Source organism: Rhea americana, unplaced genomic scaffold (genome assembly GCF_003343005.1).
Source record: "Rhea americana isolate MKP2758 unplaced genomic scaffold, rheAme1 scaffold_65, whole genome shotgun sequence".
NCBI classification, from domain to species: domain Eukaryota; kingdom Metazoa; phylum Chordata; class Aves; order Rheiformes; family Rheidae; genus Rhea; species Rhea americana.
Genome location: NW_028186812.1, coordinates 21074 through 40320, shown reverse-complemented (window position 1 = coordinate 40320; position 19247 = coordinate 21074). Strand labels below are relative to the sequence as shown.

Below are 19247 nucleotides of genomic sequence, written 5' to 3'. Positions count from 1 at the left end.
GCACTTTAGCCTCTTCATGGACCTACTTGGTGGAATCCCATAGGTTAAGGCCCTAGAAGGAAGGGGGGTCCAGGAGAGCTGGCTAGTATTCAAGCATCACTTCCTCCAAGCTCAAGAGTTGTGCATCCCAAGGARAAAGAAGTCCAGCAAAGGGGGCAGGAGACCTGCATGGATGAGCAAGGAGCTCCTGGCAAAACTCCAACAAAAGAGGAAAGTACACAGAATGTGGAAAAAAGGTCAGGCCACTTGGGAGGAATATAAGAACGTTGCAGAGTATGCAAGAAGCCTAAGGCCCATTTGGAATTAAATCTGGTGAGGGATGTTAAGGACAACAAGAAGGGCTTCTTCAAATACATCAGTAGCAAGAGGAAGACTAGGGAAAATGTGGGCCCACTACTGAATGGGGCAGGGGCTTTGGGGACAAAGGATACAGAGAAGGCAGAGTTACTGAATGCCTTCTTTGCTTCAGTCTTCACTGCTAAGGGCAGCCCTCAAGAATCCTGCAACCTAGAGGCAAGAGAGAAAGTCTGGAGAATGGAAGACTTTCCTTTGGTCAAGGAGGGTAGGATTAGAGATCTTTTAGGCAAACTTACACCCRCAAATSCATGRGCCCTGATGGGATGCACCCACGGGTACTGAGGGAGCTGGYAGATGTTATTGCTAGGCCATTCTCCATCATCTTTGAAAGGTCATAGAGAACGGGAGAGGTGCCTGAGGACTGGAAGAAAGCCAATGTCTGTTCAGCCTTCAAAAAGGGCAAGAAGAAGGACCCAGGGAACTACAGGCCAGTCAGCCTCATCTCCATCCCTGGAAAGGTGATGGAACAGCTCATTCTGGATGTCATCTCCAGACATCTGGAGGAAAAGAAGCTGATCAAGAGTAGTGAGCATGGATTCCAAGGAGAAATCATACTTAACCAATCTGATAGCCTTCTGTGATTGAATGACTGGCTGGGAAGATGAGGGGTGTACCTTAACTTCAGCAAGGCTTTTGACACTGTTTCCAATGACACCTTCATAGAGAAGGTCAGGAAGTGTGGGTTAGATGAGTGGACAGCGAGTTGGATTGAGAACTGGCTGAAAGGCAGAGCTCAGAGGGTTGTGCTCAGTGACACAGAGTCTGGTTGGAGGCTTCTGGCTAGTGGAGTTTCCCCAGGGATCAGTACTGGGTCCCATCTTGTACAGCTTCTTCATCACTGACCTGGATGAAGGGTCGGAGTGCCTCCTCAGCAAGTTTGTTGATAATCCCAAACTAGGGGAGTAACTGATAAACTAGAAGGCTATACTGCCATTCAGAGAGACCTGGACAGGCTGGAGAGTTGGGCAGAGAGGAACCTCATGAATTCAGCAAAGGCAAGTGCAGGTTCCTGCATCTAGGGAGGAATAACCCCATGCACTAGTACAGGCTGGGGGCTGACCTTCTGGAAAGCAGCTCTGCAGAGAAGGACGTGGGAGTTTTGGTGGACTAGCAATGTGCCCTTGTGGCCAAGAAGGTCAGTGGTCTCAAGGCTGAAAATTAGGAATGTTGGCAGCAGGTCAAGGGAGGTGATTCTGCTGCTCTACTCAGCCTTGGTCCACATCTGGAGTACTGTGTCCAGTTCTGGTCTCTCCAGTACAAGAGACATGGCACTACTGGAGAGGGTCCAGCGTAGGGCTAAAGATATGATTAGAGACCTGGAGCGTCTTCCTTGTGAGGAAAGATTGCGAGAGCTGGGCCTGTTTAGCCTGGAGAAGAGAAGACTGAGAGGAGATCTTATCAATGTCTGTAAATATCTGAAGGGGGGATATCAAGAGGATGGGGCCAGACTATTTTCGGTGGTGCCAAGACAGGAACAAGAGGCAATGGGCACAACCTGAAACGCTGGAATTTCCATCTAAACATGAGAAAAAACTTGATACCGTGAGGGGAGCATGGAAACAAGTAGCCCAGAGAGACAGTGGAGTCTCCTTCCTTGTATCTATTCAAAACCCGCCTGGTTGTGATCCTGTGCAATGTGCTCTAGGTGATCCTGCGTGAGCAGGGAGCTTGGACTAGATGATCTCCAGAGGTCCCTTTCAACCTCAACCATTCTGTGATTCTGTGTAAATTCTTTCTGTTGTTAGTGGAAGAGACACATTGCCATATGTATTCATATATCCACTTTCAGTGTGCAGTTTATTCCAGCTTATTAAATTTACAATGTATGATTTTTCTTTTAACTATGCGAATCAAATCATTTTGTGTGGTTCTGTAAGCTCTGATTTTSGTGCAATTGAGAGGATGGTGAATTGTGATGTGGAAATGGAAATGAAGGGAAAAACAGTGCAGGAATACCTTACAGGGCTTTCAGCAGCAAAGCTGATCTACCTGGTAACTTAGCCTTAGGTGACAAATAACAGTTTCAAAAATGCTGGCATTAGCAGCTGCAATTAGCTACATGTCCTTGTTCTTTTTGTTTCCCTTCTGTTGTATTAGCACAGCCGTTTGTGTTGCAGTGCAGTGACTTGGATCAGAGAGTTAATCTTGACTTTAAAACTGAGTCTATAAAAAGAAGCAATTTTTATTGCAAATTTATTCCTCAAATTGGTTTACTAAGCCGCTCCATAAGTAGATATATCTACACAAAGAAGGATGTAGCACGAGGACAAAAACGCAGAGGAAAGGTCTTATCTGTTYGAATCAAATCTTTTTCCAAAATAGACATTCATCGAATTATGCTTCTAGACATCTATCTTGGAAGTGATTAATCTCGTCCTAAAATAAGTGTCCAAGGTAAAATATACTATGTACATTCCATAACATTAGAGAAAGATGTGAGGAACTAAGGGCAATCATCTAAATATGAAGATATTGTCATAATGATTGTACATCTCATTCAGCATTTGCAGTTACAAAATAACTCACAGTGGAAGGCATAACTTGAAGTACTTGAAGATATTTCTAAATTACATGCTCTGTGAAAACACATGTATCCTTATAGATCCTTAATGAAACCCTCTTCTCAGAGTGCACACTATAAAAGAAACAGCCCTAAGATTTATCCCAATGGTGCTCCAGAGTAGCATAAATGAAAGTTCTGTAGTTGTGGTTTCTGCTCAAATGATATTAACAGTCAATCTAGTCTAATTACTACAGTAATTTATACCTACTTTATCAGTCAGTACTTACACATACCCTTTATGTGTTCTAAAATGTTGTTTATAAATAATAGAAATTCTAGAAAACTAAGTAAAGTTTGCAGTAAGTTTGCATAACTGAAATAAAGCTACCGTATTTCTTTCTTTCAGTTCATTTTCTTTGGTTTATCTGTACTTTTTCAGTAATGGCAATACATTTATTCTACCATTTGGAGGAGCCTGTGCCACAGAATAATGATCCGAAGAAGGCTAACTTATTTGCAAAGAGGAGCCTTCATTTGTGAAACAGTACTGATGCAGCAAAGAGGTGCTTTGTCAAGTTCAGGTAAGTGCTTTCTCTCTGTTATTTTTTAATTATACTTATTTGTTGTTTGATATGTGGGTATTTTGTTTAAATTGGCATATAAGCAGTGTCATGTCAGAGCCTGTCAGCCTTTATGTTGGTCATTTGACACATGAAGTATCCTGAAATGAAAGGGCACAGCGTGTAGTAGCATGCATACTTACGAGATGCAAGGAAGGAAATTGTTGTCTAGAAAGTAATTTTAGCATAGCTTAAATATCTGGACTAGCTGGTGAGGGTGGAGATTATCTGACACAGTTCTACTATTGCTAAGAATTCTTTTTTTGGAGTTTTCTTATCTGTTTATTTTCTGTATTCAGTATTTTGCTATGGCAGAGTAGTTATGGATGTTAAAGTTAATAATTAGGTCTCAAATCATTGATAGAAAATACAAAGAAGTAGCAGTCACATTTCTACAACTTGGAAYGTCTTCACATTTTCTATTTTAAAATATCAACTTTCAAATTTTCTGTCAGACAGATAGAAAAATTTTTGCCAAAATGGATCCTTAAATTTTGGCATGCTAATGTTGGATCTGGACTTTTTTTAAATGAATTGTCACTACACATTATACATTTGTTTTTCTAGACATCYAATTAAAACTTATTTTTACAACATAATATTGACTTTTTCATAGTTCACAGTTTTATAGTACAGATAATAGTAGTATTCTGTATGAGCACTGTATGTAATGTGCATACAATGAGGAGTGTTAGCAGCAGATCAGTAAAATACTTASGAAGATTTACAAAGATACTTGAATTTCTTTTCCTGTGCTTTTGTTACACACTGTGGGAGTTTTCTAACTGGCCATGGGTTTGGTGTTCCAACYATAAGTTAAAAAGGATAATCTGCAAAGAAAAGCAAGGTGCTTCTTATCCGAATAGCAGAATATAGTTTGTCAGTAGTGCACCTGAATCTAAAACCTTTTTATGACATGAGTCTGCTTTCTTGCTAAATTACTGTATCACTTGCATACATGCATGTATGTTTACAGGTACATATGTTATCTGAAAAGCCTTAACAATACCATTTGTCTTGCTAACAAGCCCACAGAATGTTAAGTACCAGATTTTGAAAACTTAATATTATTGTATCTTTTGGCTCCAGAAATAGAGGTTCCTGTTCTGCATGTTTTTGTGCATATGCTTAGCTTTATATCAGTGTCATCCTGGTGTAACAGTGATGTCTAAGTGATTAGGGATAGATAGAATAGTGCTTTTTTAGTGCAAACCCATACTTCAGTCTTTTTATACTTAGGGAAAATGTGAGGATATCTTAAATACTTTTGTAARTGTAATGGATGACTAAAAACTAGAAATCACTTAAGAAAAGCTTTTGGACTGTTGGTAAGTTACTCCAAATACAAACAAGACTCAGTGAAAATGAGACTGTTGCTTCAGTGAAATTGTAAAAATTGAAATGCATTTCAGTAAAATCGTCACAGAAGAGAATTCGTTCTAGAGATGCATCTTAAAATTTCTGTGTTTTGCAGTAGGAATATAATGAATCAGGTCTACTAGAGATCATTATGAAAATGCTATTTATAAATGCAGCAAAACTGTAAAATCTGAACAAATGATGCACCTGACCTTAATTTTATTTTAAATATTTAAATAATAGTATTTTTAAGTTTATTAGATTTTCTTTTTGGTGAGAATGAATTCTTGGTATACATGAAGGCAAACTGTTACTGAGCACAATAGAAGCCAAAGCAAGACAAGAATAAAACATAAACCAACTTCAGTATGGTTCAGCAATATTGCTTATGATGCCAAAAATGCAGGTATTATGTGAGTGTATTTTTTTTCTGAATTATTCAGCAGAACTATCATTGTACCTAGCACAATCTCCAGTTTGTGGACAAAGCTGGTTTTCCTCAAAGAATAAACAAAATTGCATATTTGATGGTTAAGAAGGTAAGGTCTTTGACATTATGTTATTTCAGAGAGCAGTTAAAAGTAATTTCAATGGTCTGTAAAGCAAGTGCATGTACAAAAATACTTGACAGTTATCATGCMTCAAGAAGACTGAAATGGCTTCTATCAGTTACTATTTGATTATTTTTCTCTTTATCTCATGGGTAAATTTTCAAAGTGTTCATCTCTGCTTTCTAAATGTGTTTTCCTTGAAATCAATGAGTTGACCTGAGTAGGAATAAGTGCTTGTTTATCTTTAGTGAGACAAAGTYAAGTCATCACTAAGTAATTTTTGAAATCCGTGCTAGGTCTTTGACATTCAGTGGGATGAGAATCTCAGAACAGACTGATACTGGGAACTTCCAAGCTACAGTTCAGGTAAATAACTTCTTTGGAGGAGGAACTTAAAGGTTTCTACTTTTTTTAATTATGGTAATTAAGTAGCAAAGGGTGCAACTTAAACTATAAATATTTTCCTCTTAACAACTACATTTAAAATAGATATGCCTATGTTTACGAGAGGACTTTTTAGTTACAATTTGAGCATTACATAGTTAGCTARCATTTCAGGAACACTGTTTCTAAAGAGGACTTCTTTTCCAGCACTGAAGCACTATCTAGTTCAATTCCTAGCAACTTTTTGTCTTGTTTTTGAGTGTGTAGCAATGAGTGAGATTCTAGTTCAGCTACTGTAATTTCCATTTTTCAAAAACAGATGTATTTTGGTAATGCTTGCATAATTCAGAAATTCAGAAGTTACAGCTTCTATATTGAAATATGCGTTAGGGGCTCTGTTCACATTCTGTGACTAATTTAGTTTATTTCCTGATCCTGTTAGTCCCACCTTCCTCCAGGGAAAGAGCAGCGCCGTTCTTTGTGCAACACCTCAATGTAGTTTGTAACCTAGAGCCCTAAAATCACCTTGAATTGATGCTGCTTTTCTTTTGCTGCTTTTCTTTTACTTGTGTTTTGGTAAAGTGCAGTGGTGCAGCAGGTACTGCAACCTCAGTAGTAGTAGAGGCAGAAAACTCAGAGGATAGGTTGGGTAATGAGGACATGAATTGTTATGGCCATCACCAGTCATCTGTATTTGCTGTAGCTTATCACTCAGGGTCCCCTCTCACTCTCTGTTTTGGTGAAAAAGTAGAAAATGGTCTTTAACTGGTAGAAAAAGAAGAAGAAATAGAAATATTCCTTTAAAAAAAAAAAGAGAGAGAGAGAGAAAAGTTTATTTTCTTCTGCATCAAAGTAAGAGAAAACATTCAAGCTTTGGGGATTTTTCTTTTTATGTTTTTGTTTTGTTTTGTTTTTAAGACTTACCCAATTTCATTTACAGACTTACTTCCTTGCTGCCTTCAAAAAGGCAAGAAAGATGCTGTAAAAGATCAATAATTTGAGTTGAAGATCCAGACAAAAAGAGAGGGTACTTTAAGAAAAGAGAGGTTACAACACAACATGAAATGCTTGTGATGCCTTTTAAAAATATTTAAGTTCTATCCTCAATGAGATGGTTSGGATTTTCTATATTCAGTTCTACAGGGAATATACACTGTGAGAAACTGATGTATCAAATACCAGATCATCTGGTTTAAGAAGGCAAACAACTTTTCCAACCAAGCAGTGGGGTAGAGAAAACTCTTAAAATATAAGCATGTTCATGGTAATTCCTTTATTTAGTTAATTAAACTGAAGAAATATTACCCACTTGTTGTAAGTTAAAAGATATTACATGCGTTTTCAGCGGTGATGTAAAATATATATATTTTTCCCTATAGACACTTCAGTAATTCCCATAATTCTTGTCACAGATATATTAAATAGATGGGGCCAAATTTGTGTGCTTCCTGAAATAGTAAAGTTATATAAAATCTGAGTAATAGTTACTAAGAGTTATTGATAATTAATAAAATATCGTTTAGTGGACAGCATATTCAATCTTAGAGAGAAGTGACATCTTTTAAGAGACAATACACAGTAGATAGGTATGTGCTTTTAGTATTCTAAATCAGAAGCGTGATATCCGAGCAATAGGTAGGTTGTGCACATAACTATGCTTAACACATAAATATATTGGAGAGTATTATGGAACATCTTTATTCCCTTCCTTTTTGGACTACATTTAACTTTGTCTCCCCTTTTTTGGAGCCATATCTTACCTTCTTGGGGTTTATAATCTGAGAATGTCTGAGCAGAGGGCTCATTGCCTGTGAGATCCAGTGTTAGGCCCTAAGGTAAGTAATATAATGTGCAGATTTTTGTTCCAGCCATCGCAGAAACTCTTCTGAGAGCAAACCAAAGAAGGCATTGTCCTGATGGTCAGAATTGAGGTTAAATATTCTGGTTTTGGATCCCACTCTTTTAATGCTGTTATATGGCTAGCTGGTTAAATTTTTGGAGCGTGAGACCGTTCTGCCTCATCTACAGCCTAGCTATAGCAGTTTTGAGGTCTTCCAGCAGAGGACATCTCGTTCCTGACATGCTCCTCAAGAAAAGAGATGAAACCTACCTAGTACCTTGAAGATGAACTTCRTTATTCTACCATAATTGAGTATGTTAGGTAGTACTGGCCCCTGGTTGCTTGGTTTAACAGTACCCAGTGGTCAGGATAGTAAATTTGAAGTACCATGTCTATTCCAAAGACAGAGCAAGTTGGTATTTATCCACCCAATTCTTTTTCRTAGTAGAGGTTATAAGCACAGCAGAAGGAAAGAATTACAGAATAGTATTCAGTAGGTCAGGAAGAGGATACATTTTCTAAGGTTACAGTCCAAGTTGTAGAATACCATCTTTTGAGACAGAAATTCTATACTTACTATCAAATAAGGACTCCAGTGAGCACATCAGAGAGGGACTGTCAGTGGCTTGAACTCCATCTGATGCAGCACTAAATACAGCAGTCATTCAGAAATTTGATTTGAGACTCAGATACCTCAAAAGGGATAACTAGTTCAGCTGAAGATCGTCTTATACTAAAGAGCAAAGTATTCCAGCTTGTAGGTGGACAAACTGCTCTGTGCTTTGGTTTAGTTGAAGACCCAATTCTACCAGTTATTTTCGCTGCTGTTCCCAGTGCCTAGCTTGTCAGTGAAGATGCTCATGATTCTTTAAGCTATGCTTGCATTGGCAGAGTCTTCTGCTTTTTAAACACCAGGTGTAGGTGCTTATTTTAGAGCCTACCCTGTTTCTGCTACTGCTTTCTTTCTCCTCCTCCATTTTCAGTCTCTTTAATTGCAATTCATTGTGGACTAACTTCCTGCTGGACCATTTCACAGTGAAGATACTGGTCATAAGCATTCTTACCTTCCAACCTTTTTTCTCTGATTATTCTTCACACAACAAAGGATAATGAATAATATCATAGCACCACAGGGTACAAAGTGGGCCCCAAAGATAAGTTCCATGAGAAGGGAATTATTTAGTGGAATAGATATAACCAGAATTCCAATTGTAGATTCTGGCTTTGGGATCTGTAAGAAAAAGAATAAGTTCCAATACATGCCTGGGGAAAAAAATGGGAAAAATTTTGCACATAGCTTTGAAAAGAAGAAAACCCTGCACATCTCAATGTACAGCAAAATTAATTTAAAATTTATGGCATTCACACTAGATGTGCATCCTTCACAATGCTTTCTGTAAGTATCAAATATTTCAGATGAAGTTACTTTTGCTACAGAATTCTATAGCATTAAGAAATTACAGTTCCTAAATACTGTAGACTGAATTTACTGTTAGGTCCTTAAAGTACTCTGTTAACTATATTATAATGAAATAATCCTCTATATAGAGGTCAGGTTTGTTTAACAAGATCTCCTACAGAAATATGCATTTCCCTTGTATTTGTGTTACTATTATAAGAATTGTATTGTTGATTTTTATGTTCAGTTTTTCTGTTCCGACTTAAGTTGGCCAAGTGGCAACCCTCTCACACACAATTTAAATACTGTAGTTTGCAACCCACTCATCTCTGAGATTATTGTTACTGTTATTAGAACAAATTGTAAAATATATATTTTATCACCAATACATCTGTCAGTGCTTTCAATGTGCTAACTAGATTATGCTTGATATAGTTCTCATTCTTAAGGAAATACATACAGTTCRGTTTTGACAGGCAAGTTACTGCTGTAAGATATTTCACTTATTCCAAAGATTTCTAGGAGACTGTGTGTGTGGAGGGGAGAGGATAGAGGGGAAGGGAGAAGGAGATCAGGAGACAAAATATGCCTTCTATGTTGATATGGTTTTCCTGGTTTGAGGCAATGTAATGAGTAAATTTTCTAGACTCAGATATTAGAACTTCAACTTAAATATAGTTACTGAATTTCCATCTCTGCATATATGTGTTTATGTTGAGTCCATTTTGGATATTATTGTAGTACAAGCATCAAGGAAGAAAAATGCATCTTTTTTTTTTTGTCAGATAATTCTAGTGTCAACTCAGTAGTCTGTGAGCTACCATTCATACTGTCCTAAGGGGAATGTACTAGTTAAACATTTTTTGGCTATTTTCTCCTTTAGGAAATACTTGTAGCAGTAACTGGAGTTAGTTCCTGTAGAAGCGGAAAGGGTTATTTTAACAGCACAGTCAGAATTTGCAGATGATATTTCAAACAACCAAATAAAGTAGATAGTGGTGGAAATACTGTTGTGCAACTGAACTAAAGGAATTTTTTTATACAACTACTTATCTCCATCTTGTCAAGGAAAATAACAGGTAAAGCAGTGGTCATTTTCAAAGCTCTGTTCTGACRGATGCTTTTAATGTGTGGGTTTTTTTTTTTTTTTCCCCAAGCCATTTTGTCGGGATAGAGTGTTTTCACCAAGATTTGAAATTATCACAGAGTTGTTGCTGAAACAAGTCATTTTTTGAAAGAAAGAGTATTTTGAAAAGAATAGTGACACCTTAGTGGCATGCAGAAAACTCTCATCAGCTGAACTCCTGACAGAATCTGGCAGAAATTCAAAGTATGGTTTGTCTCTAGTAATTCCATTAACATTTCAAAGGTTGATCATGTTCTGGGAATTACACAGGAGGGATTAGTTTTTAAGTTAAGAATTAATATTCTGAAGCCTTGGCTGTGCTAGGAATATTGCAGCTATCTTGCAACAGCTAATATACTATATATGAGACTTTTTAAGGCTTTGTCTAAACATAGCAGTACTTACTCCATTCATACGTTTTGCTGCTTTGTACCAGCATAATTAAAGTAGCAGCCCTCTTTCCCCCTAGTTTGAATACAGCCTTCTTGATATTRAACAGTATATATTGATAGCTTATTTCCACATAGGAGGAAACAATCTAGGAGGCTGGCTCAATTCCAGAAATTATTTTTAATTATATTGCTATTATTCTGCCTGTTTCAACTGTTTGTGTGGAGACAGTATAAAAAAGTGATTTCATTATAGTTTATTTGTGTTTTTTCACAGCCTCTGCATAAAAAGTGATGCTACTTCAGTTTTATTTCTGTGTGGGCAAATCTGCCCTGTATTGATATATGTGCATCTATGTTACAGGATACAAATGGTTAATGTTTTTTGTAATAAATGTAATAAAAATGCATTTTCCTCTCTGATATAAGCCTATCTTACTTGTTTTATACTAGAAGAAGTACAGTTCACTGAATGGTTAGAATATTTTCATCTGGCTACATGTTACTAGAAMCTACAGCCTCTGAATCCTAACTTAATTTCCATTGTTTGGCATGAACCGTAATGTTTTATATACTCTGACCAAACTTTCACTGCTGCTTTTTAAATCAGTATCTTGTCCAACACGTGTTACCCAGCTAAGAATATAGGAAGTGGAAGTCTGAATGTGAGAACTCAGACACTTACAAATAAGGATGCATGCATGTGTTCTATAAAATAGAGTTGAACAGGTCCCGATGATTTCATTTTTAAAGCCATAAATGAGAGAGAGATCTTGATGTTTTCTTTTCTCCTCCCCCCCTTCCTTTTAGTGTGGGATCATGACAGGGAAAAGACTGAGAATCAGAATAACCCTCCTGCTTTAAGCCTGAAAGCGGGGAAGAAAGGACCCAGACAGAGACTAGCTAACAGGAACGGAAAGAGCCAAAAGCCCAGGGACCTTTGGCCATCCAGAGAACACTGACTAGCTTTGATTAGCTGTTCTCTGTCCTATGCTCAGTGACTGTTTGCTCCACTCGCTTTCCTTCCATTCTGCCTCTTCACTTCTGCTTTGGTATTTGCTTACTTCATATGCATGTTTTCCTCCCATTCCACCCTCCTTATTCTTGATCTCCTTCCATTTTGTTTGCAAGCAAAAGTTACCTCCAAAATGAAATTACTGTTGCGTTTACCACAGTCAAGCTGTTTGTGCTGTGTGTGAACTTTTCCCCCGTGCTGTCTGTCTTATCTGTTTAGACTGTAAGATTTTTTAATCTTACAGTCTGTGTTTATGTGCTGTCCAACGTAATGGAACTTCAATTTTCATTAGTCCTTAGAAGCAACTGTAATAAATATGATTAAGAGTAACATTCCTTTATCCTGCCTTTATATAAGAAATCACTTCTAGGCAAATGACTACCTTTATGTTGAGAAGGAGTGCACGTGTTAGAGGAATTCTGTGCTTGCAGTTTTTCTGCAAGTGATCTCATGATTTAAATGTATAGATGTTATAATAGTAGTTTTATTACAATCCAGAATAATAGGATGAATATTTTGGAATGAATTTCCTATTGACTGTGTTTGCATTGCACTCGCAGTAGTTTGCAGGTTGTTAGTTTGTTGTCCGTGTTTTACAGCTTTTACATTTGCTTTCTAGAAACCATTTTGATAGGTGGGAGTTGTTTGTCTGAAAAGTGTTCTGAGGATTGAGTATGAAACAGGAAGAGTACTAGTAAGAAAGAATGGATCTGGCATCTTCACGAAGAGTGGCACTCTGGTAAGGATCTGAATGTAATTTATTAAACAAAAGGTAATGGTTCTGAATTACATATTTTTATACATCTCCCTGAAGACTGTCTGATCACTTAAGGGAAGTATTTCGTATAAAATATGAAAAGTAAGAGAATTTCACTATTCTAAACTCTGAACCAGTGTTCAAAATTTTTACTGTTTTTATGTGTAAGACGTCACTGCTAAGTAAATTAGAAGTACCTTTTTAAAAAATAAGCTATTTCAGAAAAGTAGTTAGTAGCCATTTATGGCTCACTGTTTGTGAGCCTGCTTCTCTGAATATTTAGAAGCTAGGKTTTTTTTGTTGTTTTTTTCTTTGAACTGTCAAAAAGAAACGAAGAATTTTAGCACTCAGACTACTTATGGGCCTATAGCAAWCTTTTTATAACTTAACTTTTAGTGATATATTTCACCAGTATGCATATAACTGTTCTAATAAACATTACAAGAAACAATCCAACTTTGCAGAAGATAAGGAACATTTATGTATTTATTGACAAATTAATCATGTCTGGAAACTTTGTCTTCCTATAGATTAAAAAAAMCATAACTGTAACATGCTACACTATTATGCTGGTACTAGTTGGTTGGAAGTTTCACTATTYAAATACTGCATACACTAGAAGGTGTATGTAGAAATATCAGCGGAAGTTTTATTTTAACTGAAATCAACTACGGTAGGAGTGATTACTTTTAATTCAGTCTGTGCAAACCTTAGGACCACRAATCTTTACACAAAATTCTTGTTTTCACTAAAATCAATTACCATCTTATTTGYATATACTGAAATCTTGAAATTCACAAAGAACTTGTGCTTTTGTATTTCTTCCCACTCCTTGAATTCCCCTGGTGGTTGTTGTTAACCACCTGGAACTGTTCTGGGAACAGCTGGCAATTCTTTACGATTTTTCTTACAGGTATTTTGGGATCCTGCATGTGTATACAGTATGCAGTGAATAGCAGTGCAGATTCTAACTGAGCTTCCTTCTGATAATCTGGTTGCAGAACCTGGGTGGCTATCCTATCCAGCAGCATGCTGTTTTCAGTTAAATTAGGATTCTGACAGTCCTCAAGAACTCTTTATTTCAGCGTGCCGGGCTGAAAACCGTAGCGGTTCAGAAGCTGATTCACAAGCAGTGGCAAGGTATCAATAGGGTGGACAGTATCCATTAGAGGGGTGGGGGGTTGTGTCTGACAGGAGTAAAAGCTCTCCCCCCCCCCAAATGCTGCTGCATGTTCCTCAGAACTCTTAGCCCTGTTAGGCAAGGATAATGAGCTCAGGCACATCGTTGTGCTAACGCAGGTATCCTGTATGGCACCTGGTGCAATGTTAACAGTGCTGTACGGTACGCTGGCAGGGGAGGAGTACCAGCGTGGTTCACAGAACTTTGGATGTGGTTGCACTGTCTTCAGTAGCACAGTGTAGACATGGAGGTACCTACGGCAGCATTACTTTAAACAGAGGATTCTCACTAACAGCCTGGGAAAGGAAGTGTGAAGAATGCCTGGTAGATGAATTTCTGGGAGATCTGTGGCCAGGCAGAGGATACTCCAAAGGCCTGGAGTGCACAAGTTAGGCCTGCTTTAAGACAGTTTCTGAACAAATTAATGCGAGCAGTCTCATTTGAACTTAGATCAATTGTAAAGTGACTAATAATGACTTTTATTTAACATCCCATTCTGCAACACTCAGCTTTTCATTTTCACATTCTAGGTGGATGGAAGAGACAGTCTGGCCTTCAAAGTGCTATGTACTCACTCCAATGCCAAAATATAAAACATGCATTGGCAGCTGTAGTGTAAGGACACTACTAGGTTCCTTAAGCGGCACTGGACAAGTGTGTGTGTGCTAGATGTGTTTTATTATAGTTTTTCAAATTGCTGTGATTCTGTAATCACAGTAACTTGGAAGGAAGAAGTTAGACTGCTCATATATATGTGTGTGTGTGTGTGTATATATATATATATATATATATATTGCAGTGCTAATCTTTCTCTTTCATTGCTTGACAAATGTTTGGTTATTTATTTGATCTGTTTATATTTTAAAGTTGTCTTTAGTGAGGTGGGGGTGGAAAGAAGGAGGTGAGTCCTTTTCAGTTTATAAAAAAAATCAAATTCTGAAGGACAATATAAATCAGGAAAACATAGTTTGCAATTTCCATGTCATAAAGGTATCTTATCTGTATTTGAAGTAGYCATAAAAATCAATGCTGAAGTGTTACCTACTTTTTTCTTTTTTTTGATCTTTTCTAAGGTACCTGTACTGAATGACATTTTTTCAAATAAAAATGGTCAAAGCAGGTGGTTTTAAAAGTGAAGTGATTTATCTTGTAAAAGACAGACTAGACTATCATTTAGTATTTAATTCCTCTTTTACTGAATCATTTTTGTGATATTAACATTATTTGTGACACTCTAGTAGGCAGAAGCCTGAAGGGGAAAATTCTTCCACAATTCATTAGTTTGTGAATGTTTCTGTTACGTTGTTTCCACACTGAATGACTCATATGCTAAATGAACATGTCAGCCTAAAGGCATGCCCTCAGTATGGCAGCCCACAGCGAAACTTCATGCCACTATATATAAAAATACTATAGATGCTCATACCCATTTGATTACTTGAGAAATTATATGCACATTAGATGTGTTCTATCAATTACTTCAATGTACTTTTATTTTTAAAAGTTCCATTTTACTGTATCTGATTGCTGTTTTTCATGCCCCTAATTTGATGAGCTGATAGGCAACATCTCTCTTGTGAGCGTAAGTTGGAAGTGGGGAAAGTGATTTTTTTTTTTTTTTCAATTTTCCCTGAAGTGGCACAGTTTCTGTATATTAATTTCCAGACTACTTGATGAGAGACTAAAGATATTTGTGTTGCAATCTGTATTTTTTTTAGTAACTTAGACAAATTCAGAAATATTATTTGGCAAGTTGATAGCTCAGATGTAATGTTCTCTATATTGTAAAAACACCTACTAGAGTGAACCTGTTGGCCTCTGGTTATCTTAGCTGTCCTTCAATTTTGGCTTTCTTACCAATTTAATTTTTTGTAGTTTATCAAAGATGTCAAAAGTAAAACAGGTTTGTTTATTGATGATAGGTTGCATAACTTATCATTTATAATACAGAAGCTTCATACAGAGCTGGAGCAGTGCAAAAAGCAAGTCTTAAACTGGTTCTGGTTCTACATTTCTTAAGTAGCTCTTATCCTGCACTCTTATCTCTATTGTAATAGGAATACAAGTATGTACTCACAGTGTCAAGCTGAGAGGAAGCGTATTGAAAAAATAAAACTTTTCAGATATTATTTTGAATTGTTAGGGTTTATTTTATGTTTTTAACATGCTATTTTGTAGGATTAATTATAAGCTTCCATCATCGCCAGAGTTTTTGCTCTCTGGATGATGGACTGCGGTTTTGATGATAGTAAGATAGATTGCTTGCTGTGGAGTTATTAAGACATCATGAATCAAGTATTTTGGCTTTGAAAAAGCAGTCCTATTCTATCATGCGTAATATGTAGTGAAAGACTATACCAAAGTGAATGGATATGTTTATATTAAATAGTAGTATTTCTATAAATTTTTCGCTTTACACTTCTCAGGGCAATATATTGTATGTTAGCTTTTTTGCCTATGTCCCTCTTCATTTTCAGGAGCATGTTGTCTGTGCTCACCTAATGGAGGTGAGCCATTGATCCTTTGGTTTGAGCTGCAAGACTTGACACAAATGAAAACTAAGCCTAATTATTAATAGAATTAATCACAATTCCCATAGAATATCCTAGAGGGCAATAAAAGTTATCAATTCAATCCTGTCTTGAATTCTAGCACCCATTCTCAAGTCACTTTAGGATGTCTCGCTAAAAGAGTTGATATAAAAATGTATCGTAAGACCCCTGTCCCATGTTAAAATGGTGTTGAACTGTAGGTGAGGAGAGGAAGGACAGCAAAATGGAAGTAGCTTCAGCAGCAACTCCTGAGCTATGCTGATGTATTTGAGAGAATAGGATAGATGTAGAGGGCACCATCTCTGTCTTCATGCTTTGTTTTTCCACCTTTTTCAGAGCACTTACCTTTTTTCTTTTTTTGTGCTGTATGACGAAGAAGCAAAGCTCTAAGGCTAAGTTTAGTGGCTGTTTTGGGGACTTAATCTGGGTTCTTATAAACATAGGTTTTATGTTAAGTGCTGAATGTACTGACCTTTTCCTCTCTATGTTGAATCATTTAGTCCTTTTGTCTTGGGGCAGTGATTTCACCCCTGGCTATCCACAGCTCTGCCAGTCACCCAGCACACTAAGGTATTGCACATGACTAAGTTCAAGTGGCCTTAGATTTTTCTCTGTAAGATCAATACAAGAGTCAAATGTTGCCTTGGGCCAGCTAGCAGCATGATCATTAAATTGTCCTGATTAAGATGGTAAAAACATCAGTTCTGTAACTCCAGCCAGTGGAGGTAGCTGCAGAAGCACTGATGTAGGGACAGCAGCACTGAGGGGTAGGAAATAAAATGGGGTCAGCACAAGGGAACCTGCTCCTCACCAGCCTCAGCCCCCTCCGGACACTGGGGCATTAGGACCGGGCTCATTCCTCGCCTTCCTGCCTCATGCGGCCTTGGGAGAAACCTGCCGAGAGGAGCCAGCTGGAGCCGCAGCCAGGGAGCTGCAGCGGCCAGCAGGGACCTTTGCCCGCCCAGCCAGCTGCCGCCCGCCTGCCCGCCCGCCTGCTGCCTCCACAGCCTGCTGTTCATTGGCTCCTCCGCCTCCACCTTCTCCTCCCTCGCTATCTTGCATTTCAAAGTACTTTTTTTTTTCCCTTTCTGTAAGCTCCTTCCTTGTTGTGGCCTGTTCCATTCAGGCTTTATGCAAGCCYTTCATTGCTAAGCTCCTCCATTCCCTGCCAGAAGAACCCTGCACCAGTTCCTCAACTAGGAGGCCCTTTGGTACCATGATAATTCACTCTTCTTACATATTTACTCTCTTTTCCTCTCCTGTGTCCCTCCTGTCCATTAGACCATAAGCTCTGTGCTGCTAGGATAGTTAGTGGCTGTGGTCTTGTATCTAGCATGTTGAAGGCTCATACTAGGTTAGCTGCTCTCGATTGTGTGGTCTACTTTAGCAGCAAGCTTTTTAGACCAAGGGCTGTCTTTTTACAGTGAATTTGAACTATGGTTTGCACAAAAGGACTTGTAGCTGGGATGCTCTTGTGCCACTGTAGTATTTCTAGAAACACCGTAGTTAAATGCTGCGTTGTTCTAAAGCAATTGAGACAACGCGCTGTGAACTGTTTGGTCTTTGTATGTTGTTCTGTGCCATGTAGAATGGAGACACAGTCATACTCAGAGCTTTTGTGTACCTCTGAAATATATACCTTGATGATAATAGAATAAAACATTTAAAATGGCAAGAAATATTTCATTTGCTTCAGGAAAATAACTTGTACAACATGGGGAACCAAATGGTAAGTGTAGTCTAAAAGTTTACTGTATGAGTYATAGTAATTTTGCTGCTTTGTTGATGACATTTTTCTTTATGCTATATTATATTAACTTAGATGTTCTGTTGATATACTCACTGCATGTTACCAAATCTTCATGTTCAAAAATATACTGTGGTTAATATTTTAATATTTTCTGCTTGGTGCTTACATGACATTCACAATCCAAAATAGGTGCTCTACTCTTACGGCAACATATCCTGATGAATTCTTGGCAGTTTAACATTTAAAACAAGATATTAAGAATGAGAGAATTCTTACTGTTAAACTAGAATTAAAGTGGAGTAGAAGATGATTTGTAATACRACACTTGGTTTCTTGGTGCTCATCACAATGTAATGTCTCTCTTAAACTGTACGTTAATCATCAACAAGTTCATAAATGTCTGTTTCATTTATTACCAAATAAACGGTTTTCATAGTATTAGAGTGAGCAAATAAACATCTTTAGCAAGAAATCCCTTCACATTCAAGCAGTTAGAGTTAGTTTGTATCTCTTCCACAATGAGTTTCTTTTATTGGAATTGTCTTCCTTCTCCTTAAAAAGAAAAAAGGAGGTGTATGGCAACTTTATGACAAAATGTGTGGTATATTATATTTATTACATATTTTTAAGAATATAATAAAATAGCTTTGCATAGAAGAGCAAATGCTCTTTTTATTTTAGAAACCGAACAGTTTTTGTAGATGGGGGATACTATTAAAAAGATAACAGGCAAAAGCTATAATACTAAAAGATAAATCTGGCAAGTGGCCATTCTTTTACTCACAAATTTGTAATCTGTATGATCTGCAGAGCACAATAAACTAAAGGGAATAAATTTTATGTTCGAATTTCCTGATGTTTGTTGGTTTGCCTCTTTTGGAACACAGATGCAAGGTATGTTACCTTTTGGCTTCAGAAGTGGCGTGTTGCCTTTCTGCAATCTGTTGGCCTTCTTTTATGCCAGACAGTTTCTCTCTTATCACTGTGGTCAATCTGGTCTCAGACCCACAGCTATACCTCAGCTTAAATTTATTTCTCTAACAGAACCGGTACCCTGGCCTACGTTCAAGTGACACTGCTCAAAGTTTATCTAGCTTTTTAAAATTCTCAGTTTCTCTGGTCTTGATGCCACTGGCATTCTCTCTCCCCAAGRAAGAGTTACCAGGCTATCTTTATGATTCTTTGTGCTATCTATTATTATTGACCATGTGAGTCTTCATTTGTTCCCTCTATTCTATTACATGATGCGTCTGCTATTTATTCCTGACATGTTTAACCTGATCCATTCTCTTATCAAACTATAGAGTCCCATCCTTGCTTTGGCATTGCTGTCAGCGTCTCACTGTTTTTATACCCCCAGACACTGTTACGTTCTCTTGCTCTTTACCTTCCTAGGTACTGGGTGGAAAAAAATTGCAAAGTATATGAAGTCCCTTCCTTATGTTCTCTCTTCTGTTTTTTTTTT

At 37.5% G+C, this 19247-nt stretch overlaps 1 long non-coding RNA gene across 1 annotated transcript in view; it reads left to right on the top strand.

Annotated features, from left to right (window-relative positions):
* The first annotated feature begins 2435 nt into the window (after positions 1 to 2435).
* LOC146586776 (uncharacterized) overlaps positions 2436 to 19247 on the top strand; it is a 28603-nt gene continuing 11791 nt past the window's right edge. The window contains exons 1-4 of the long non-coding RNA XR_014897756.1: positions 2436 to 2751; positions 3300 to 3441; positions 5687 to 5756; positions 12163 to 12282. This is a non-coding gene — a long non-coding RNA (uncharacterized LOC146586776). The remainder of the gene's footprint in view (positions 2752 to 3299; positions 3442 to 5686; positions 5757 to 12162; positions 12283 to 19247) is intronic.